The 25,318-nt window shown below is 37.1% G+C and overlaps 1 protein-coding gene across 2 annotated transcripts in view; it reads right to left on the bottom strand.

Annotated features, from left to right (window-relative positions):
- The window catches only part of POU6F2 (POU class 6 homeobox 2), a 586,290-nt gene that overhangs the window by 416,645 nt on the left and 144,327 nt on the right, over positions 1-25,318 (bottom strand). The window lies entirely within an intron of this gene.

Raw genomic sequence — 25,318 nt, 5'->3', positions numbered from 1 at the left:
TCCTTTCTAAATACCAGTTCCAGCCAGATATCAGGGCCTTGGATCAACACCAACAAATGAAATGTGGCAAATTCACACCTGTTATTGAGTATTAGGAAACATTGGTGGTGTATTGGTTAAGTGCTATGGCTGCTAACCAGAAGGTCAGCAGTTCAAATCCATTAGGGCTTCTCGGAAACTCTCTGGAGCAGTTCTACTCTGTCCTATAGGGCCACTATGAGTCAGAATTGACTTACCGGCAATGGGTTTAGTTTCTTTTTTTTTTTTTTTAATTGAGTGTTAAAATAGTAATACTATATATAGAATTATCCTTACTTCATTCAGAAAGTAATAATCAACAATAAAATTAGGAAACCCAACAAGAAAAAAACTAAATACTCCCCAGGAAGTAATTTTTGCTCACAACTGCATACTTGAACTTTTCTTCTAGTTTTCATCGGGGAATTCTCCTAATGCTTCAAAAGATGATACATCTTTTTTGCAAATTATTACCTAGAAAATCTGAGGACTACATACAAACCTATGTGTTATTGCACACTCAATACACAAACTTCTCCACACACGTATTTTGTTGGGTTGATGAGTTTGTTTCATTTTTATCTAAAAAGCAAACATTGAAACAAAAGTCTATAGATAGCTACAAGAGACCATTTCATATGGTTATTGTGAAAACAAGAGAAAACTTCCTTTTGGGGCATACATTCATTTAATTTCAAAATTTCTTTCAGCAAATGAAACATCTCTGGAAGAGCTTCCCTTCTTGTCAGTTGAAGATATGAGCCACAACTGGAAAATGTCTAAGATGGAGGATGATGGTGAAGCTTCTGGGGACACAGCACAGTCAGTTGTCGTGGTCAGGTGGTAGCAGATCCTAGGGAAATGCCCAGGTCTGTCTGGATGCTGGATGGGAGCCATTGCCTTAAACTCCCAAGCTGAGGTTTGAGAACAAGAATAGTCTTGGCACCAGTTGATTTACACTGAGATTGTCTGGCTGAATCTCAACCAGCAGCCAGGCTAGGAAAGAAGTGGGGATTATCAAGGAGAAGGGGAAAGGAAAGAGAAAGAAAACATCTCAGCTTCTTAAGGCCGTTTCCTCATTCCCACAACTGCATGTACGCTATATGCCAAAATGTCCCAAGTGTTTTAACTCATTCAATTATCACGATAACCATATGAGATGAGTACTATGGTTACCTTTATGCTACAGATGAGGGACATAGATGTTAAATAACAATTAAGCGGTAGGCTGGGGAATTGAGCTTTCCTAAGACCAACTCCAGAATCATAGTTATATTCCTGTGCTGGGACTGTTTGTCCCTACAGGTCTATACCGCTTTCCACCTTGCTCTGTGCCCTGGGAGTCTGGCCCATGTGGACTATGTCAAAGCCTGTTTTTGCTCTCTGATTTCCAGTCAGGCTTGTTCAATGGAGGGAGGAAAGAGAATAAGATTGAGACATTTCTCCTGCTGCCTCCTTTTCCTCGGAGCTTCTAAGATGACTGCACCTCCCTACAGCCGGAGGTCCTTTCCATATGACTCCTCTTCTAGGTTGTGGTATCTGCCTTCTCCCCTTACCCTTTTAGGTCCAAGAGTGATAATGACCCTTTGTTATTAGTACTGAGGGAAGTTTCCTCTATCCTTATGTTTCCCTAGACCCTATCCACACCTTTGTATTATAGTACCTTTATTAAGCTCCTTCAAACCACCCAATTTAAGTATTCCAGGACCTGACTGAAACTACTATAATATTATGCCATGTATTCACATTTATTTATTTGTAGATAACTAAGACATTCAAAAGATAATATTTTCCCATCATATCCTTGTTAACTGGTTTGATTTGCTCTTTTTAACAAGGTCTATGAAAGTTTTCAAAGTAGGGAAAATTAATACTAGTGTATTTTCTACATCAAAAGCTCATATAAAGCAATAAGAAAAAGATGGACTTGCCAATAGAAGAAGTTGTGAATAGTCAGTTCCAATAAGAAGAATTACCAGTAGCTGAAAATCACAAAAAAAGACTATCCAGTCGTGATTAGTAATCAAAGAAATGCCAGGTAAAATAATGAGATACCATTTTTACCAACCAAATTTTCCAAGTCCAAAAATAATGATAACATTCAGGTTTAGTGAAGGAATCAGAAAATGGACAGTCTCAAACACTAATTCAGCATTTTTACTTTTATTAATGTATCCTAAGGAAATGATTAAAGATGTTAAAAAGCTTTATCTACAAAAATATCCAGTTAAAGAAAAATTGGAAACAACCTAACTGTCCAGTAACAGGGGATTAGTTAAATAAATGATGGCAACATAAAAAAAAGAAACCAAACGCATTGTCATTGAGTCGATTCCAACTCATAGCAACTCTACAGGACAGAGTAGAATGGCCCCATAGGGTTTCCAAGGAGCAGCTGGTGGATTCGAACTGCTGACCTTTGGTTAACAGGTGTAGCACTTAACCACTGTGCCACCAGGGCTCCAATGGCACCATAGTATATGAAAAAATACTTCATAGTCATCTGAGTTTTTGTTATTAAAAATGTTTATTTGTGTAAAAAAATGCTCAACATTTATAGTTTCTATACTGTGGAAAAAGCAAGCTACCATTTTTATTACAGCATCATTGTAGGTTAGGCTGAAGGTAACCAAGGGACAAAATCCCTGGGTGGTACAAATGTATAATGCACTTGGCTGCTAACCAAAAGTTTAGAGGTTCAAGCCCACCCAGAGGTGCCTCAGAAGAAATGTCTGGCAATCTATTTCCAAAAAGTCAGTCATTGAAAACCCTATGGAGTGCAGTTCCACTCTGACACACATGGGGACACCATGAGTCACAGTCAACTCAACAGTTGGTCAAGTAAGGGGCACATTGTCTAGAACATGGAGCCATATTATTTTAGAAGTTTATTCTGAGATCAACAAGAAAGCACCGTAAGTCTTTACATCATAAGTCTTTGGAAAAAGCAATGTCACAACTCTATAAGCTCTGTATTACCCCCATGTATAACTGCCAAATCCTGTTATATATACTATGTTTTATGTATATATATATATATAGCATAACATGTAAACATATTCATCATGGCGTTGTTGTGAGTAACAATGCTTTAAAATGCTAGTCTATGCAATGACCATCATCATCATCATCATCATCATCACTAAAGAAAGACTGGAAACAGTAGAAGTTTAGCTTATAAGACTCATTTGGAGATCTACTTTATTATGAATCCCTTTTAACTGAATTTTAAACATGTTTTTGTGAAGGGGTCTGTAGGATGGCATTTCATATGGCGTATTAAGGGTACAAGCCATGACCTACTTAGCATTTTCCCACAGTGCTCCACTCTCCTTCCACCTGGGCACATTCCCTGACAGTACTGTGTGAAGGCTGGCCCCCAGCAAAGTTCCACCTTAGCCTTTCATGTATGGCTTGGGGCAAGTGGTCCTAGAGGGTATTGTCCAGGGACAATAAGATGGTAGGATAGAATTCTTATAACAGTCAGAAGAATTCAGAATTCAGTTCCTGACTTGAACAACAGTAGTTGAGCAAATTTTTAATTTGCTGCGTCCTTGCTGAAAATAATCACAGCTAATTCTGACTTTTAATGGGGCCTTTTCCTCCCCTACTTTCCTCGACAGAGACAGAAAGAACCTTACACCTTGTTTATATATCAAAACAAAACAAAACCCAAGCCTATTGCTGTAAAACAGCCATTCTTGCCTCTGATGATCGTTCTTTATACAAATTATATACACTAGGAAATATGGAATCAACTTTTGCAAGAATACAAGATGATAAAGAGGGAGCATATAACCAGAAAAAAAATGCCAAGATTTAAAAAAAAAAAAAAGTCCTTAAATGTAGAATTTATTTAATTTACAATATTTTTAGAAAGTTGTGGTATAGATGATATTTTTATAAAAAACAATAATTGCATGAAATCCTTCCAAAAACTTAATTCCAAACACACAAACTTTCTTTTACCAGCTCATCCTTCTTTAGAATGTCTAGTGGTAGACATAAAGGTTTATTATAACTGAAATTTCTGTCTGTTATTACCTAAGAGAAATGTATTGGACTTAATATGTTAGGTTTGGGAAATCTATTTTCATTTTCTATAACCAATGGTCTGTCATAAGTGTGGACATAGTGGACTTCCAGATTCCATCTTCCATCTGCCCCTGACACCCAAAGATGAGACTTCCTTTATGTTTTTTATGTTTATAAAGACCCAGGTTCCAAAATCTGAACTAAACCTCTTAATCTCTATGAGAAAAAATGAAAGTGATAAAAGAAAGGTAACCTTCAGTAGAACTAAACACACAAATATCTAGAAGATATTGAGCTGTGCTAATTGGTATAGAAGCTATCCCCCATTTAACCTTGCCTCCAAACAAGAATTCCTGGTTCATTAGGAATACATGTTTACTGATAAGAGGACACTGTCTCCAAAATGTATTTACTTGTTTTAATATATCAGAGAGAAAGGAATAAATGTGTAGGGGTGATATCACATTTGTGGTGGTTTTAAAACATGTCCAGAAATTATTTGATACTCTTCTCATCCAAAAAAAAAAAAGTGAAGTTTAATTCCTCTCCTCTTGATCCTCCCCTCTGGAATATGAGCCAGCCTTAATGACTCAATAGTAATTAATAGAAAGTGGTGAAAGTGATACTATGTGACTTCCAAGTTTAGATTAGAAAAGTCCAGTTTACAAAAGCAGGATTCTACCTGTCTCTCTGTCTTAGTCTGTCCATCTCTCTCATTCTCACTCTTTGCTTGCCCTGCAAACCCAGCCACCATCTTGGGATGGAGGCCAGCGTACATGGAGATGCACACATAGATATTGTAGCCAACAACCCCAGTGAAGCTCCCAGTCAACAACTGGCATCAATCATCAGACATGCGAACAAAACAAGCCTTCGAATGATTCCAGCCTTTGAACTGCCCCAGTTCAAAGCAGAACAGAAATGCAAAGTTTCTACAGACCTGCCCAAATTATAGATTCATGAACAAAATAAATGTTATCATTATTTTAAGCCATTAAATTTTGGGGTGGTTTCTAATGCAGCAGTAGATAACCAGGGCAACCATGCAATTGTAAGTAGAGCGTTTGTACTCTAAGAATCAGCTATGCTTCAAATTATACTTTAAGTAGAGGACTCTTTGGACTGGTGGTGGATTCCCTGACTGTCTGGGGTTAAGCAGCAGGAATGAGAGATAGCTGTAAAATTTTGATCCTACTTAGTTTTTCTTGAGGTTTCCCAGGTCTGCTAATTCAGAAGGCAGATTTCAGTATTTCCAATTAACAATCTGCCTGGACCTACCTCTTTTTCTAATAGGAAGGACCAATTCATTACTTCTCATCAGAGGAGACTTGTAACAGAGCACAACTTTTATCACTCTGTTCCTTTGTCCATGCTGTTCACCCAACCTGGAGTGTCTTCTCTGTTCTAATTACGAGATGTTAATTTTAGAAAAATAAAAAAAAAGTTTTTTTTTTTGTTTAAATATCTTGTCTAAATTCAGCCATGAAGATCATAACCATGCCTGTAGAAGAGGTTTTGAGTTGCAAGTAGCATGAAGCTAATTTGGCTTACTTAATAAAAAAAATAAAAAGCACGAAAATAAAAAGAATTTGTTTTAAAGGTACCAGATGGCTCACAGAGTCAAAGAACACAGGTAAAAATCTCTGAAAAGATAGTAATCAAGACTCTTCCAGGAATCAAGGTGGTACAAACTAGTGGATAGTCTCCTGGGGCAACATTGTTTAGATAAGCTCTAGCTGTTTTCAAACCTTGGGTCACTCAGTTCAAGAATTATCTTCCCAGAGAGAGAGCCTGATTGGCTACTTCGGGACATATACCTTCCCTTTGTCCAGGGGAAGATAGAACATCTTGTTTGACAGTTCCATAAACACTATCCAAACAACAAAAAGACAACCAATCAAAACATAGGGAAAAGACATGAACAGACACTTCACCAAAGAGGACACCCAAGCAGCCAACAAACACATGAAAAGATGTTCCATATCACTAGCCATTAAAACCAAGAAACAAACAAATCCACTGCCATCAAATCAATTCCAACACTAGCCATTAGAGAGATGCAAATCAAAACTACAATGAGATTCCACCTCACCCCTATTAGAATGGCAATGATAAAAAACAGAAAATAACAAATGTTGGTGAGGATGGGGGAGGTTGGAATATTTATCCATTGCTGGTGGGAATGTAAGATAGTACAACCATTGTGGAAAATAGTATGGCAATTCCTCAAAAAAATTAAAAATAGAATTACCGTATGACCCAGCAATTCTACTCCTAGGTATATATCCTACACTATAACCTATTGCTGTTGAGTAGATTCTAACTCGTATAACCTAGAGTATATGAAACAGACATATGTACACCTATGTTCATAGCAGCAGTATTCATAATAGCAAAAAGGTAGAAACAACCTAAGTGTCCCAAAGCAGATGAATGGATAAACAAAATGAGGTACATCCATACAATGGAATACTATTCAGCCATAAAGAGAAATGAAGTCCTGATGCATGCCACATGGATGAACCTTAAAGACATTATGCTGAGTGAATAAGTCAATCACAATCACATTTCTCTTACATGAAATGACAAGAATAGGTAGATATCCAGAGACCAATGGTTATTAGTGGTTACCTAGGGTAGGAGGGGGTAGAGTGAGAGTGAATCATTCTCTGGAAATAGTGAGCTTATGTCAATGTTGATGCGAAAATTGTCATTGATTAAGGGTAATTGTTATACAACTTAACTAACGTAACCGAAATTGCTAAGTTGTACACCAGAAAAAGGGCGAAATGGCAAATGTTGTATTACATATAATTTTTCAACAATAACCAAAAAAAAAGAGAGGATGCAGCTGCTGAAACTGCTTAGGTACAACCAGACTCCTCCTGGGATTAGTTTGCTTGGTTGGAAAGCTTAGGGTTATGGCTACGTAGGACTGTCCAGCCAATAGGTCTAGCACTGTTTCTAGAGTTTCTGTTCTACAACACCCACCCCAGTTCAGTCAGTTGTACCTGAGGTCTTGAAAGCTGTGAACAGCCACCAGGATACAACAATTGGTTCTCCTGGAGTAGCAGAGGAAGAAGACTCAAGAATTGGAGAAGGAAATCAACTGCAGGTCTAGCCATGAGACCAGAAGAAATGGATGGTACCCAGCTACCATTACTGAATGTTTTGATCAAGGATTCATTAGATGACTCCTGATCAAAAGTGGGAAAAGCATGGGGCAAAATTTCAAATTTCTCATAGAATCCAGACTTACTGGACCAATTTAGGCTGGAAGAACTGCCAAATCTGTTGCCCTGAGAAAAATTTTAAACCTTGAACTGAACCTATCCTCTGAAATCATATTCAAACTAAATAATTTTCCTGAATTAGTAGAGAATGTTCATCTTAAGCACTGTGGTCTTTTAAAGAAGTATTTATATCAAATAAAATTGACAACAGTAACTTTAAAGCACAGGTAACTAGTTTATGGGGCAGTGAGTCTAAGTCAGTGACAGTGAAACAATATGGGGAGAGGGAGCAGGAATGGTGACAAAACATGAAGAAAGTAACCAAAGTCATTGAACTGTAAATGTAGAAATTGTTGAATGGGCTTATGATCTGCTGTGTATATTTTCATCAGAAATAAAATAAATATTAAAAAGACTGTATCCAATGGAAGAGGAGTTATATGTCTAAGTAATATCCACCCATATGTCTACTGCAACACCTGATCATACCAAAACTAAGTCAAGTCCCTGTATCATTCATTCCTGTAGCATCCAGTACGTCTCCTTCAGAGCACTTCTCACAATGGTGATTAAATTTCTAGGCAATCACTGCTTAATATCTTAGTTTCCTATCATCTATAAAGTCCATGAAGGAAAAAAAAAAAAAAAAAAAACATTGACTTTGAGTCGATTCCAACTCATAGTGACCCCACAGGACAGAGTAGAACTGCCCCATTGGGTTTCCAAGGAGTGGCTGGTGGATTTGAAGTGCCAACACTTGGTTAGCAGTCAATCTTTTAACCGCTGTACCACAGGGCTCAAGGACCAATTCTGTCTAAATCACCACTGTATTCTCAACACCTAGTACAATACTTAGCACAAAGGTCCTCAATAAATATTTGTTGAATACATGAATGAACACTTCTTTACCTTGGTATTGTTATCACTTTTTGCTGATACATATATATTCTTACATCTACCCCTAGGTAGATAGGATAATAGACTCATGTGGGTAAAGTCTATTTCCTCTTAATATTCATTAAGTATTTACTAAGTGTGGATGATGTCCAGAAACATCCAATTCAGAAGTAATTAAATTCAAAAAAACCTTTATCTGTCATTTATTATATGCAAGATCTATTATTCTATTCATCCTCTAGGGGCTCACTATCCAGCAAGAGAGGCAGAAGAATACACAAGTCATTAAAACACAAGACAAACACTAAAAAGGCTGCAAAAGAAATTTAAAAATGATATAGTTAAAAAGTAAGGGGATGCAGGATTCATTGTAATTTGGGAAATCAAAAGGCTTAGCCAAAATATTTTTGACCACAAAGCAGAAAATATGGGCATGGACTGGGATACTTATTAAACTCTCTGTAAGTTCATTATAAGCAACTTAGAGAGCATAAACAATATATTAAATGGTTATTTGCACCTGGTCCCATTCATCTAATTGAAATGAAGTGATACTGGCTAACAATGTACTGTTATACAGATTCTGTAGATTTTTCTCTAAAAGGCTAATATCTGATAGGGAAAATGCATCTCTGAAGCATCAGAAAAAAGAACCAAGGTCTTCTTCCAAAAGGTAGTATAAAAGTATTGCCATTTTCATAGTTAATTTCCTTTTAAAAAGCCTAATAATGAATAAGTCTAGAATATTTTAAATGAAGAAGGTAAGTTAAAAATTTTTAGTGACATCAAAGCCTATGGAGTTTTCAAGATCTTGAGGAAAGAAGATTTTTCAACCACCATGAAATGAAAAACAAACCACTTGCTGTGGAGCTGATGCCAACTCATGGTGACTACCATGTGTGTCAGAGTAGAACTTTGCTCCACAGAGCTTTCAATGGCAATGGTCGTTCGGAAGTAGGTTGCCAGGCTTTCCTCCAAGGCACTTGTGGGTGGATTCAAACTTTCAACCTTTCAGTTAGCAGCTGAGCACATTAACTGGCTGTGCCACCCAGAAACTCCCATGAAACATAAAAGCAGAGAAATCAGTTAAAACCATTTTTTTTTTTTTTTCTTTTTCTCTAGAAGAAGCAATGCTTTTCCCAAGTGCTGACTTTTAGTCAGGACTGATTAAGAATGCAACTTAACTTTAAGAAAATTATGAAAAATGGGAAAATTTAGCTAGGGAGGGCACCCCTTGATGAAAGTGGCTTCTAGATGTCGGCTAGAAGGGAATGGGGTGGGAAAGGCACGTCTGAGCTGGGTGAAGGGTTCAGTAAATAAACCTGCACCTGATCCAGACCAAGGCAGGGAGAAGTTGGTTTTCTTTCCACATAAAATACAAACCTTTTAACACAGCCCAGCCTTGCATTAGTTTCCCTAACCTGACCTTCTCCACTCTGACACTGCTCAGTGGGGCAGCCAAGTGGAGGCAGATCTAAGTTTGGTTATTCAATGACAAAGCCACAGAAAGAACAGCAACACAGCTGGAGCATCTACGGACAATACATCCCATAAACTCGGGGAAGAAAGTCAAACTTGTAAACAGACACATTATGTGAAGGGGATAGTCATTGCCATTGGCTTAGAGGAGACTATGTTTCTTCTGCTTAAAAATATGAACACGAACAGGTACACTCGTTTAATCCGAAAGCATGATTTCATATATTTCAATTTCACCATACATTTACTGACATGGATCAACACATGTTAATTAAGAGGTTCTAGATGTGCCAATAATTTCTGATGAAAGTGTATGCAGCATGAATATGTAATTAAAGACCTGTGGAGTTGCCATAGTAACAACAACAAAATGCTCCCTTAGTGATTCTATTTTGATGTATACAAAAGTAACCAGATTTTAGTATTCTCATCCAAAATCTTTAAATAGCCCCAATAAAGTTAATAATACCTTTTTATGGCTTCAGCTATCTAGTTAACCTACTTAAATATTTGCAGCATGTTCTACTCTTGGAAGTGCTGCACTAATGGATTTTTTGGGTTGTCATCTTATTTTTGGTTATACTTTTAAAATGTGTATATACAGGGTTCATTCATGAAGATTAAAAAGCCTAATTAAACATTGGCTATAAAAATTCCCTAAGGAATGAGGGCACCAAGGATTTCTAGTTACAAACATATTCCAATAGCTAAAACATAACTAACCCTTTGAAGGAAGTGCTTCATTTGGGGGCAGAAAATAGCTCCCCGTTGAAACAGAGAAAGCCAAAAATGAATTAAATCCTCATTACTTCTGGAGCAGAGATGATTCTCCCTCTGTCCAGCTTGAGTCTTGGCTTTTATGGAGAAAGTTTGATTAGGAAAGCAGATCTTATCATCCAAACTCCCCACCTCATCTGATCATTACTATGGATCCACACTCCCTAGCAGTCCCCATCAGAGTAACAAGTCATTTATAAGTCCTGAGGAAGATGCTCTATTGGTCTAAAATGGGGGAAAGGAACTTATGTTCATGGGGCACCCTTGTCTGCAGGCACCTTGCATGCCTTCCCCCACATAATCTTCAGCACCCCATCAGACTGGTATTTGAACTCTCATTCTGTTGTTGTTGGTTGCCCTCTAGTCAACCCCTGACTCACGGTGACCCACGCACAACGCAACAACATGCTTCCCAGTCCTTCGCCATTCCCATGATCGATTGTGGGTCAGGCTCTTGGTCCATAGGGCTTTCATTGGATGATTTTCTGGATTAGATCATCAGGCCTTTCTTCTTAGTCCACCTTAATCTGGAAGCTCCTCTGAAACCTGTTCATCATCATAGCAACACGTAAGGCTCCACTGGCTGACAGGTGGGGGCTGCACCTGAAGTGTGTTGGTTGGGAATCGAACTCCCTGTTACTTAGGAGGAAACCAAAGGACAAGAGATCACATTCCTCTGCCTAGGTCACAAGCGATGATTTGAACCTGTATTCCTGGACTCCAAAGCCCTCATAATCCTTCTACTTCACCATTCTCCTCAGTTCTTCGTGAGGCTTCAGTGAGGTGCATCTTTCCTCCAATTATCTATAGCACACCTTGGTATGGTCACTGAGTATCTAACTAGAAGCAAATGCTATGTTCCTATTTTGGCACAAATGCAGACACGGTAGAGAGAAATACGTGCTTGGATTTAGAGTTGGCATATCCCCATGGAAAGAGAGTGGACGTACTTTGGAAAAACATCACCCAAAGGCAGGCAGCCACCAGGTGTCTGACTGAACCACAAGTTAGAGAGGCATTTGTTGCCACCCACAGACATCTGGTTTTATATCACTTTTCAATGCTAGAATTATTTTTAAATCTCTATTATTTGGAAGAATCACATACTACACTATTTTAAATTTAGAGATGAGTAAGACATGTCACTTCCATCTCCCATCCTGGCTCATCTTACTCACATACTTCTCAAGATAAATATAGTAAATTACTCTCCCCTCCAAAAGCTCTTGTCGCCCATTTACAGGTCTGAATCCTTTCCTGAACGGACTTTGAAAGAAAACGCTGACCAATGTACCAAAAAAGGAAAAGGGTGCTAGCATCAGGAAGAAAAAAGTCAAGAACTTTTCTTCGGTCATGAAAGTCCTGGAGGCTGAAGCATCCCTCTGGAGAAAGACGGCTGATTCTGAAGGCTTCAGAACTTTGTTGTTGGTTTTTCTAGTATCCACTGCCAAAAATTAATCAAATTGTTTCTAAAAATGACAAGTTTCATTTTTGACTCTTAATAGGTAGTGTGATGATTAATGTTATGTTTCAGCTTGGCTTGGCCATGATTATAATTATCCTCCTTTTTGTGATCTGATGTAATTATCCTCCATTTTGTGATCTGATGTAATTATCCTCCATTTTATGATATTATGTATTTATCCTCCATTTTTATGTGTTGTAAATCCTAACTTCTACATATTCATGAGGCAAGATTAGTGTAGAGTGTATCATGAGTCACACCATTACTCAAGTTACACTCTTACTTAAGTACTCTCTATACTTGAGTAAGGGACCAAGTCACACCCTTACGCCAGTATCGGATGAGAGGTGAGTTTCCTTGGTGGCGTGACCTGTATCTCATATATATGGATGCTCTGGCAAAACTCTCCCTTGCTCTGGATCATGCACCTGGCTCATCATCATCTGATCTCCGGTTATGGAACTTGAGCCAGCAGCCTGCCATCGGACCTGCCAAATTGGGGATTTGTCATTTTCTGCAGCCCTGTGAGCCAGTAGCCTGTGTCTGACCTGCCGATTCTGGGATTTGCCAGCTTCCGCAGCCCCGTGGGCCAGGAGCCTACAGTCTGACCTGTCAGTTTTGAGTTTGTCAGCCCTGCAAAGATGTGGATCAGAGAATCCTCCAGCCTGAAGCCTGATCCATGAATTTGGGACTTGTCAACCTCCACAACAGCATGAGCCGTCTCCTTGAGATAAATTTTTCTCTCTCTCTCTATGTGCTTCACTGGTTTTGCTTCTCTAGAGAACCTAGCCCAAGACAGGTGGTAAGGCTTGCATTGGTTGAGTGTTGGTTACATTCCAGAACTCTATAGGAGCCTCCATATATGACATGTTATGTAAACCTGAAGACTGCTCTATGAAGAATTGTTGTCAGTTGCCATCAACTTGGCTCCAATTCATGGCAACCTTCTGTATAACAGAACACAACGTTGCCCGGTCCTGCACTGTCTTCATGATTGTCGGTATGTTTGAGTCCATTGTTGTGGCTATTGTGTAGTGTCTTCCAACCTAAGAGGCTCATCATCCACTGCTATGCTGAACAATATTTTGTTGTCATCCATGAAATTTTCACTGGCTAATTTTTGGAAGTAGATCACCAGGCCTTTCTTTCTAGTCTGTCTTAGTTTGGAAGCTCCGCTGAAACCTGCCCACCATGGGTGACACTATGACAAGCTGACAGACACGTGACGGCCTTTTGAGGTAAATACCATCAAGACCTCCTTTAGAGATGGGGAATCTGAGGCTTAAACATGTTACGTACCTTGCCCAGCCAGCAAACAAGGCAGAGCCAGGCTCGAATCCAGACAGCCTGACTCCAGGGCTTTGAACCACTACATTATATTAGAAAATAAATAAGAACCTTGGAAGGGGAATAGAGGCAGGAGAGAAGGGTAGGAAAAGATAGGTCATTCTCCCTTTGGACATGCTAAGAAACAATTATCGAAGAATAGTGTTTGCATTTTATAACACAAGCTCCAAACTATGATAAAAAACATTGTGAATGTAATTTTTTTTGACTAGTCACTTAATAATCCTCTCTTATTCCCCACTTTTTGGGGATAAAAACACTTGTGGTATTTCTGTTATGGCGGAACCCCTTAAAATGGGATTTTTCTGACCAATGAAAACCTCCTGAAATCCATGACTTTAAAGATTTACTGAAGGATCACAAGAAGTAACAAAGCAAAATAGAATGTCAATGCACCATGCTGACTGCAGACTGCTTGTGGTTGGGGTGACTATACCTTGTTTATTTTTGCATATTCAGCATCCAGCTTAGCAGGTGACCTAGATGAGGTGCTTAGTAAGGTCTGGTGTATTCCCCACTGAGTCTGGAACACAGCAGAGCTTGAGCCACAGAGCATGGACTCCATAAATATTGGTTGAATGGATAGATTCATTTCTGAACATTGACTGCATAAACTGTATAGTATAGAATCCCCCCAAAAAAGAAAAAAACCAAACCTGTTGCCATCAAGTCGTTTCCAACTCATAGCAATCCTACAGATTCTATAGATAGACTCAAAATAAATAGGACAAATTATGGGTTCTCACTTCAGCTACATGCTGCAACAACATTGTATAGATGCACACCTCCTTTGTATCAATAGGCTAAAGAAGCACAAAAGTAAGAAAGCCAGTTACAAAACACTTCACAGCAAAGAAGAGAAATAGAAGAAGTGGAAACACACAGAGTTGATGAAAATTCCTAGGAAAAGTAATTTCAAAGATTCAATATAAAAATGATCCCAGGATATTGTGGTTTTATTTTCATCAATTGTTTTCCTTTGAGAGGAAAAGCTGGTTCTTCTAACTTCTGTAAGTGTGCCCCATGCCAAAAAAAAAAAAAAAAAAAAAAACAGTGTTTGTGTGTATGGCTATGTGACTGGCAGAGAGCAAAGAAGGAAATGTGATGAATTTTGAAAGAAAATAATAAAAATCACTTCTTTATTTATTCTTCAGTACCTTCTCTGGAAAAGGGCATACATACGAAAAATGGCACAAAATGACAAATATAATGACATTGTAATTTCAAAGAGTATAAAATGTTAAAAACTTGATCACCATTGTAAAATAGCCTCATAATTAAATTTGTATTGAAAATGTCATCACTTTTTTGTCCATATATTTCATATTTCTAGATATTAAATATATGAAATCGATTTTTAGAGTACTTAGAAAATAATTTCACAGATATATTTGTTTCATCTCAGAGGCACAATCATGGTATTTTGCTTTTACGTTGTACCAAGTATTTCATCATATACGCTAATTTCAAATATTGTTAAACTAGAAGCATTAAATGATTTTTACGTTCAGTTGTTAGATGTCCAAATATGGTCGGATTAAAGTGAACAGTTTCGGTCTTCAGCTATCTGTTTTTAAATTTTCAGTCATCTTGTTTTTTTTTTTTTCTTTTTCCAGGCTGCAAAAGTGTCTTACCAAATAAACTGACAAAACATCTCAGCAACCAACATAAATGTGCAATTTTAATGCCTTCTAATCACACAAATCAATATGAGATATTTGTACTTGTGCATGACCTTCTTCAAATTATTCCCCCATTTTGGCTGAAGCAGAAAGAATGTGGGCTATTTGATTAAAAAAAAAAAAAACAGAAAACCCTAAGTGTGTGAAATAAGAGCTCTCGCCTCTTCTTCCAGACTCCTCTTGACAGAAAGATGATAGAAGCTTCACATCGCTGGGAGAGTAAATGCAAACTGACAAGAGATGAGCCTTTAGATGTTGAATATAATCTTGAATTGTGCTTGAAGTGTCTTATTATCTTGTCTTTTTATGTCTGAAGGGGTGGCTCATTGTTAGAAAAAGGAAAACCCTCACGCATCTTCGCCATCTTTAAAAAATTGTTTGGCCTTTTAACAACTGCTTTTCCAACGAATGTCCATTTCTCCTGACAATAAATATGGCAGGTCGTCTGCAAGTGACAAACAATTTACTTTACATATCACGCTTTGATGGGTATTGAGAGCTCATGTGAAAGCGTATTTTTTAAAAACTGGGAGAAATTAGCAGCATTACAAATGTTTAAGAAGACTGAGGTCCCCGTGCATACGCTGATGTGAAGTTCCTCATCACAGTAATTTCTTGCTGTCTCTGGTTTTCTACCTCTCTGATCCCAGATTCAAAATTCACGGTCTTTATTTATCATTGACTAAAAATAGCCAAGGAAAATGAGAGAGCAACAACCGATTCTGACAGATCCCATGAAGAAAATGCACTGATACAGGTTTCCAATGCACATTGCAATATTCAGGGCAATAGATAAACGAAACTGTGTTTTTAAGTAGGAGGTCAAAATCAACATTGGGCTTGCCGCATTTGGTCTCTTATCCCCGATCCTTCAGCTCTTTTAAACATCTACTGTCATTTTGGGTACCCCGACGCTTCATATCTAACCATTTATTTTTTTGTGTTTTTAACTTAAAAGTTTAATGATGTCCCCGATCGATAGAATTCCTTGGCAGCTAAATCACAGTTATGCTAGTTTTCTGCCACCCAGCCAGATTCTATGAAAGCTTTCAAGATCTTTTCTTAGACCTCCGTCACTCTAAGAATCCATAAGAATTCTCAAAAGGACCATAAACTGTTACAGGGTTCAGGTTATTGTATCATTATAAAAACATATTGATACATTACAGATGACAAGATGGGTAGCTCCCATTTCAGGCTAGTAGAACCATCTCCATGTCATCCACAATCCCCCATCTGATCAGCCCTTTTTCTTGAAGCAGACAGCTGTTGGCATTAATCCCTTTTAAAGCATGATGCATAATTTTTAACACCTTTCTGATAGTCTACAGATCCTAATTGGCTTGTTAGGAAATTGCTATAAATATGGAATATAATGCAAGAAGTAAAGACTCCAAACTAAAGCAAAGAAATACACCAGGGTATGTGAAAATTTGAATCATTTCTTCGGTAACTCTGAAGAATAATGTCTGCCTTTCTCTTAGGAATCAGAGTAAGATGTGCCATTCAACTCTGAAAACAGTGATGTACAAGTTTCTTCTCAAAAGTTTGTGGGAAGTTTCCTTGCATAATCAAAATGATCCCCGTTCTGAATATCTACCCATTCCTAGATAACAGGGCTCTATATGGATATAATTAAACAACAACAAAAATACTAACTTTATTCAATATTTCTTTCATGCTTCTCCTTTTGCAAACATGCTTCCCTTTAACCCATGTCTATTTTGCAATATTATGCTCAGTGGATACATTTAAGGAAAAAAATGCCAGGTTTGATAAGGTACATATCTATACATTTCTAAATACAGGATGATATGTTTTTCCACTGGATTTTTTATCCTCTTTTACCCTTGGTTGATTTTGGCAAAACTTCACTCTGGAATAATAACTTTTCATGCTTTTTAAACAGCTCCAAATGTTTGCATTTTTAAATCAAATTAATCCCTTATCCTCTCTCTACTTGGACAGTGGTGATTCTCTTCAGCAGTAAGGAACCCCGAACCATTAACTTATAAAAAGGGATCTTGCCAAGCTGATATTAAAAGACAAATTACCACATATGTGGCCATCAAAAACTGCAAAAGAAGATTAATTACATCATACTATTTTAACAGCAAACATTTAAAATGTGATTTCTTTCTTTTGTGCCACCCACCCACCTTACCCTGATATGTGTAACATATAAATGTATATTTACACACATGGAATCTTTGCAGAAATGTGCAACAAATTGTCTATACTATTGAACAAATGCCTTTTACTTAAAAAGAAGAAAAAGGATAAATGTTTATTGTAATAGATGTATAGTCCATAAATAGACAAAACACTTAGGTTCCCAATATATAGGTTCCAAGTGTCTTTCCTAGCTTCGGTGAGTTTTGTATTCTTTTAAAAATATATATTCTTTATGAGTAAAATTGCACAGAAACCTCCGAATCACTTTACAGAATTTAGCTGCACAAATTCTAAGGAACCCGGTTGTTTCCTCTGTCCATGAACAGTTGCACGGAAGAGGACACTGGAACTTGGATTAGAGCCCAAGTACGTTTGAAGCAATATTAGAATTAGTTGCTTTTTATTTGTAAACTATTCATTTTGATACGTTTATCTGGAAACCATTTTTAAAATATACATAGGTACCAGAGAAGTATATTTAAATGACATATGGATAGGATGAACTAAAAAAAAAATGCTGATTTTTACAAATGAGGCTTTATTAATTTTATGATAAAGAAAATACATGTGTACTACAAATTTAGTAAAGCCATTTGAAACATCGTAAGAACGTAGGAGAAAATATGGAGAAAAACGCACCGTAAACACAAACGCTTCTCATGGAGAGCATTGCATTTATTCATTCTGCATGCAGAATGTCGAAGAAAGAAACTAAGGGGAAACAAAACTGAAGTATTGAAGTGATAAGAATATGGAAAACTGCATTTTTATTTCAAAGCACAGTGCCAGTGTTAACCTTTATATATGGGTTTCTTGCTTTCACAAACTTTTGTCACAGTTGGGGGTCTTTCCTCATTAATGGGATGAAGTTAAAGTAACACAAGACTTCTGGAAAGTATATCAATCTGGCAAACACTAATTGTTCTATAGGAAAAGATGAAATACTAAGAAAACTGCTCATGACAAATAATATAACACAGGACAAACATATTTGTTAAATTGTTTCATATGGGCCGTTTTGGGTACATTATAAGTGTCCTAAAAAAAAACTACTTTAATATACTACTTCTTTTTCAGGCTAACTTAACAGGTTTTATTTTGGTTATTAACTATAAACATTTTTCATATGGGAAAATTGAAGATTTTAACTAATTGAACATTTAAACTAATTTAAATACAGATTTCACTGCAGAATCTCATTTTTAAGTGGTTTTCATTACAGCAAACCTTCTTAAGCATTTAGTTTATGCATGATGATATTATTTATTTTCTCTAATTGTATTCTGATTATTTTTTTCTCTTATTTTTAAACAGTTTTGATGGTGATGCAGTCCTGCAATAAAAGTGACTTAACTGTATCAATTATGATGTTCCTGGGTCTAATACTTTAATTAAAAAGAAAGCATGTCCTTGTCACATTTTAAGACCTTAAAAGCACTTTTAAAATGGAAGAGTGTAAGAAAAGTTTGAGCATGGATTTTCTAATAAATTCTCAAATAAAACAAAGACATTCATATAATATACCAGGGTATAAAAAAAAAAAAATAGCAACTAATTATTTTTAAAAAGATATCAGGAGCTATGCATCTTGATAAGATGCTTTTTGAAAATCATCTTTGAATACTCACAAAACACAGTTAATTTTCATTTATCTAAACATACCATCTTTCTTTAACCGAGAGATTCAACGTTATTCTTTCTGATCTCTGACTTCGCACTAAAAACGTTTAGTCCATTTCTGAGAGCTCAAAATCATATTACAACATAGAGGAAGGGATGTCAACAAACAAGCCTGCCCTTGTTTCATATTTTTATAAAAACTGGTTTTGCGAATCAGAACATGGGAATTTACATTTAAAAGATGGAGTCAGGTCAACATCTTTACTAAAAAGGCATCATCAGAAGCTTCCACATTGCCAAAGCTCCAAACACCCTTTATGAATGAATTTTTTAATATCAGTGTTACTCAAAGACATTCCCAAAGAAAATTCCCAGTTTAGAACCTCCTTCAGGCTCCTAGCACAGTAAAGTATATATTCAATTTGTAAAATACTATGTTAAAAAATAAATTCTGCTCACTTAAAAATAAATTCTGCTCACTTACTGCTCTCTAAAAGAAACGAATTTTGAAATTTAAAAGGGTAAACACTTAAAAGACAGAAATGTCCTTAAGAAAAGAAAAGCTGAACAAAAAGACCAGCGAAATACAGAACCCAGGAAGACAACAAACAAGAAAATTCCAGAGCCATGTTGGATATTAAAGAGAAACCCATCTGCTGGAGAATGGCAACTGTTACTATGAGCTTTCTCTGCCTTTGGATATTTTTTAAAAATTTATTAACCTGACAGCAGGAAACTTTATACAGATTGCCCCCTGACAGGGGGCCAGTTTGGTATAAACACTTTGCTATCTTTTTCTTTAGCGTAAGAAAATCAAGAAACATGTTAAGTAGAGGCAGGTGCCTATTTGGGTAAATGTGACTGAGCCTCTGACGGTGTCTATGTTCCCATGGAAGGCCAGAATAATCAGGAGCAGCCCAACAGCAAATTGAACCCTCCACCCTTCCACCTTCACATCTACTTTCTTTTTAATGTGGGAATGTCTGATGTATTATTAATCCTCAAACGTAAACCAGCAAGGTCGTCAATCAAAAACAGTGCCAGTTCTCTCACAAATTATCTGTTTACTGTCTACTAACAAGAAAGGTCCACCTGAAACAGTCACCGAAGTCTCATTTTTTAAGTAGGACAAAATTATATTTGGCCAATTCTTGAAGAGAATACTGCCCTATCTATAATCAAGTCAGGTAGTTAAGAAAGAAGGCAAATTATTTAAGGGCTGAGATTTGAGAGCTTGACTCGTAGTTGTACACCATTTATTAATTATGATATCAGCTGGGCTGGGTGAACTGCAAAAACACTATGATGCCATGTAACCTTTAAGTCAGAAGCCCACAAAATATTTAAAAATACCGAAAGTGGTATCATTAAAGGGATGATGATACAGATTAATATAATTTCTAGACTTTGTCTTATTTCCAATTGTTTGTAGGGCCATTTAACAACAACAGCAAAACATGAGAATCACAACGGTCAAAATAAAAGAAAAAAATTTTAAGCCATATCCACACTTTGATTTGCTAGTGTGCTACCATACAGTATTCTGGGACACTGCAACGTCAAGCTTCTGTCTTTAAACACAGGTCTTTAAACTGGGGTGCCATGCCTGAGCACCCCAGGTGTGGCAAAGAGATAAAAAAGGAAAGCAGCTAAGAAAGTCCTCACTGAATCTTATGCCACGTAGTGTACAGTGTCCTCACTTAGGAATGAGCACAGCTCGATGAGTGAATGCTGTGAAAAGTTTGAACGTTACTGCCGTCCTGCATGGATTTATTTTTTATTTCAAAGCTTACATATTAATGCTATTAAAAATGGATTTATTTACCAATGCTGCAGTCCTCTGGTTTTCTGGGGGGAAAAAAATTAAGCTGAATTTGTCTGAACACACACACAGTCACTCCTGGATATTTTTTAAAAAGAAATATCTCAGTGCATTGGATTTTCTTAAATGCAAGAAATGTCTCTAATGTGCATTTTTTTTCCCTCCGTAGTCAGCAGCACAACAGGGCTTGTCTGACTATTAAACCATAATTGATTTGTGACAAATACCTTATCACACATCCCATTTGCTTATGCAAATACAGGTTTCTACTGATTTCTTTTTAAAGAACTGTTTTTGCATGGAATCTATTACTCAAATTATTTTGTTGATTTAAAAATAGGGGGTGGATAGTCCCCTAGCAATGCACACTTTAAAAACAGGGGTGGATAGTCCCCTGGCAAAGCACACTTTATTCTGTAAAAATGAATAGGAATTTCTAATTGATATAACAGAGAAATTTGGAAAAATATAAAAGTGTGATGCATATGTTAGGTAAAAATATTTCTCTCAGGAGTTTTATTCATCACCTCCTAGCTAATTCCACCTTGGACATCAGCCCTATGTTCTGATTACTGGCCCCGGCATACTTTATCAGGATACTGTAAATATCCACGGCACTGAAATCTTGCAAGAGACGTTTAAAGAAAGTAATAAAGACAGTGATACCATAATGAAGGCCTCCACTTTGCACAGGCTGGAAGCAGCTTCCCCACGATGCGCAGTTCCCATAATGCCCTGCCAATGACCTCGCCGCTGACCTGCAGAGACCACTGTCTCAAGGGGTGACACACAATTTAGTCCTTTATCCTTTTGTCATTGAAAACCTCTCCACTGCCATAAATTCTAATCAAGTCCAACCGGATGGCAATTTCTTAAAAAAAAAAAAAAAATCTTATAATGCATGTTTTCTCTGAGAAAAATAACAGAAAGGCAAAGAAAAATACTCCAGATGGTACATTTCCTAGCAAGGAGGAACACTGTCCCAACTTTCAACCCTTTTCCTATAGTTCACAGATAAATGACAGTGCAAATATCTACTTTTCCAAGTATCATTGCATGCAATTTCTTTTAGCCTAGAAAAACAGAAGATTGTAAGAGAAAGCTGACCACAAATTTTTATTTCAGGCACAATGTTTACAAATGTGTTTTTGTTTACATCTCACTTCCAGGCCCTAACCAAAAAAAACCACCCAAGTGCCGTGGAAACTCCAGGCCCTAGAGCCGTACAATGTTCAATCCCCGTACAATGTAGTACAACTAAGAAGCAAACCACAGAGAGTAACAGCAGCCACCCATGGAAGTTGAGACTTAAAAAAAAAAGCAATCATGCCATCTAACTTGGAACAATGAAAATTTTCCAGAAGCAAAACTGTTAATAAATCATCTTTCAAGTCTCAAATATATATATATACCCACTAACCAACCCACTGCCATCGAGTCGATTCCGACTCACAGTGACCCTATATGGGAGAAAATATTTAGGGTAAAATTTACAAGGTTTCATTTCTTCGGCTGAGTAAAAGAGACTGCATGGAAAAATTTTTAGTACAGATAATTTTCCAGGATATATATAACTTTTATCCTTTCTGCGGTCATTTTTCTTACCCAGTTGCTGATGCTACCATTTGGATTTCAGCATCCAGCTTGACTGAATGGGGACCACTGAATTCTTGATGGGCATAACTAAAAGCCAGTATCTAAAAGTGAAGTACCACATTGACACAAATGCTATAAATGTCACTAGAGAAACACAGCCACCTCTTCCCTTTGAGATGGCTTTTGCCAAAGACTGGTTTTAGAATGGTTTTGAGTATGTACAGCGCTAGCCATGTATTAAATGACTGGCCCTGCATAGCATCACTCATTTGATTACACAGCTGAAGCCCAGGGAGACACAGAGCCAGACTCAGATGATGCGCCCCCAGAAGCCAGCCTCTTCTCCATACTGTTTCCTATGGCTCAGAGCTTAGCATAATACAGTCACTAACCAAAACAGGAGATAGTTATCCCACAGGCTTTACGAGAATAAATAACACACCGCTTAATGATATCACAGAGCACCAACTAACCACGTGTTTCTCAGTGAAATGTGGATTCTTGTCTCCTAAGTGTACTTTAGTTTCTCTGGCTGCTCAAGTTAAGCAAAACATTACCTCTGATGTAATTACTTTATAAAACACAAGGGCCCTTTTCTGAACTTTCTACTCAGGCTGGCAGATGGCTTCTAGCCTCTCCTTTTGGTGTTCTGAGCTGCTCAGAGCACTGAGAGACTCTGCACACTATGTTTCCCTTTAGATGCTGTTAAGTGCAGAGGTGCAATTTAAGGCGAGGCATAAAAGGCCAGTAGTTCCTGGAATTTCCTTTGTTTATCCATAGAAGGCATCAGCTTTAGCCTTCTTCCTGCAGTTTTGGGCTGAAGATGCCATACTGTGAAAGAAACAGACTTGTCCTCTGGACTGCTAATTTGGGCAAGACACAGACACAGGAATAAGGGTCAAGGAAATCCATTTATACTGGAATCTCAGGTACGACAACAAATTTGAGTTCTTCTTATCTCCTGTGATTGGTTAATATCTCTCTGTGAAATGTAACATAACAAGACGCACATCATTTGCGTCACTGCGCCCTTTCATTCCAGAAGCAATTTTCATAATGTAACGGTATACGCAACACAAATGATGGTTTCAGACATATAATAGAAAAGCATGATTTAGAGAAAAACAATGGATCCTCTCAATTACTCAGGAAGAAAGCAATTCTTCCTTGTCAAATAACGAGTACTATTTTTTTTTTATCAAAACTACATTTAAAAACAAAGAGCAAAGACTTGAACATATTCATGGCAAATAAAATAATACTTCATTTTATGGGTATAATCATTTTCACAAAATTATCACCCACTGAATATTGCCAACATTGCTAAAAATTTAGGAGAGAATTATTCTAGAAAGTTTTAGTCAGTTACACAAACTAGAATTCCTAAGGTTGAGCCCCAGTAATATTAACAAAGTGAGAGTATAATACACCCAAGAGCTAAGGGAGCCTGAAGGGGACATGTGAGCGCTCTCCTTCCAATGAGCTTTCTTTTCTCTGTCTTATATTGTCTCTAATTTTTTCTCCCTATGTTTTCAAAACTGTTCATTTACTGATTTCTTCTTTCCCTAATTGGGGACTGGGAAACATTCATTCTGTGCTTGAAAAGTAGTCTAGAGACCAACCACAATTAAACATACATGTAAGGAGCATAAGACACAGAACATAGGTGTTGCGGTATTCTCTCTCACAATCTCAGAAGTTGAACATTTCAGAATGAAGGTGGTGCCTTCTAAAACTTACCATAATTTCTAAACTATGATCCCTTCGTAAAGGGCACCCCATAAATATTCCACTTACAACATATTTTCAATAAACTTTTAGCTCAAATATCTTTGACCCTCTTGGATTTTCTGAAGTTTATTTCTTTACACATGCAAATCATAAGAGCTGACATGAGATCTGTAAAAACTGTCACCGTTTGAAAATCTAAATAAATGCAACAAAGCCAAATTAATTACCCCACTGTTCATTTAATTGGAAGAAAACAAATTGGGGCTATAAACCCAAGTCTATAAAATGCAGTTACTTTTTTAAAAAATGTTATGCAAAGTTTAGGAACAAACTGTTTTTTAGTCAAATAATTCATTATCTGTACCTATGTTGAATTCGCAGTTGATTATTTTTTAAAAGACAACTTGCTTAGAACTCGTTTACTCAAAATTAGACAGTCTCTTACTTTCCTGTAATTTATAATTTTAGCTGACTTCTCTACTAACCTTCTAAAATGGGAATGCAGGTTTTAGGTCATAAGTCTTCCCACATAGATGAGAACTGAGAAGACAATAAAATATTTCTTTAAGAATGAAAATGACTAAAACCTTAATGCCTAAGTTTGGAGAATTTATGTCAGAGGTGGAATTGCTGCTTCTCAAAGAAAGGGTAATATCACGGAGTTCCTTGAAATGGGAATCTGTCATACCTTTAAATGTACGCATCATTTTAACCATAGAAATTTTGAAAAAGAAAGTTTCTCTGCAGCCTCAATTGTTTGATGGAGCATTTAAAATTAGGAAAAAGCCCTTCTGTTGAAGCTGGCCTAGAGTTGTTAAACTATCCATGCAGTTTCCTCTCCAGAAGTTAAAAAATAAAACAATTTTTGTTATTTAACTGGATTAATGACATTCTTAAGAAAGTAGTCTCTGCAGTGATGTTGGTTTTCTTTGAAGTTTTCATACAAGACTTTTTAATCTGGGACCAACAAATTCTCTCTCTCTCTCTGTATATATAGATATATATATGTACATACACATACATACAAGTGTCTGTATAGATGAGATTTATGTGCATACAAACACACACACACACACACACACACACAAACACTGGAAAATAATTAAAAGCAAGTGTTTCAGGAGCAATTGTTCTGGAAACCTAACGTCGCTCTGCCCTAAGTGCTTCTCCAGCAGAGGCATCTATCAACATCCATCACTCAGGCACGCGCCTCAACAACTCGCTCCCCTTTCTGATTAGAGATCACAGTTGCTTGAGTTGGCTTACCGAGTGTCATCTGTTTGAATGACAGATGTCTTTGCTGAAGTGGCACTCTGCTTGTTCTGGTTTTGTTTATGAAACACGGATTCCTAAAAGGTCCTGGGCTGCTGCCACATTTCGTGCGACATTATAAACATATGTTAAAGGGGAAAGGGACAGGGACAGAGATGCAGGTCCTATT

This window comes from Loxodonta africana, chromosome 8 (genome assembly GCF_030014295.1).
Source record: "Loxodonta africana isolate mLoxAfr1 chromosome 8, mLoxAfr1.hap2, whole genome shotgun sequence".
NCBI classification, from domain to species: Eukaryota; Metazoa; Chordata; class Mammalia; order Proboscidea; family Elephantidae; genus Loxodonta; species Loxodonta africana.
This window is presented reverse-complemented; position numbering and strand designations above follow the sequence as displayed.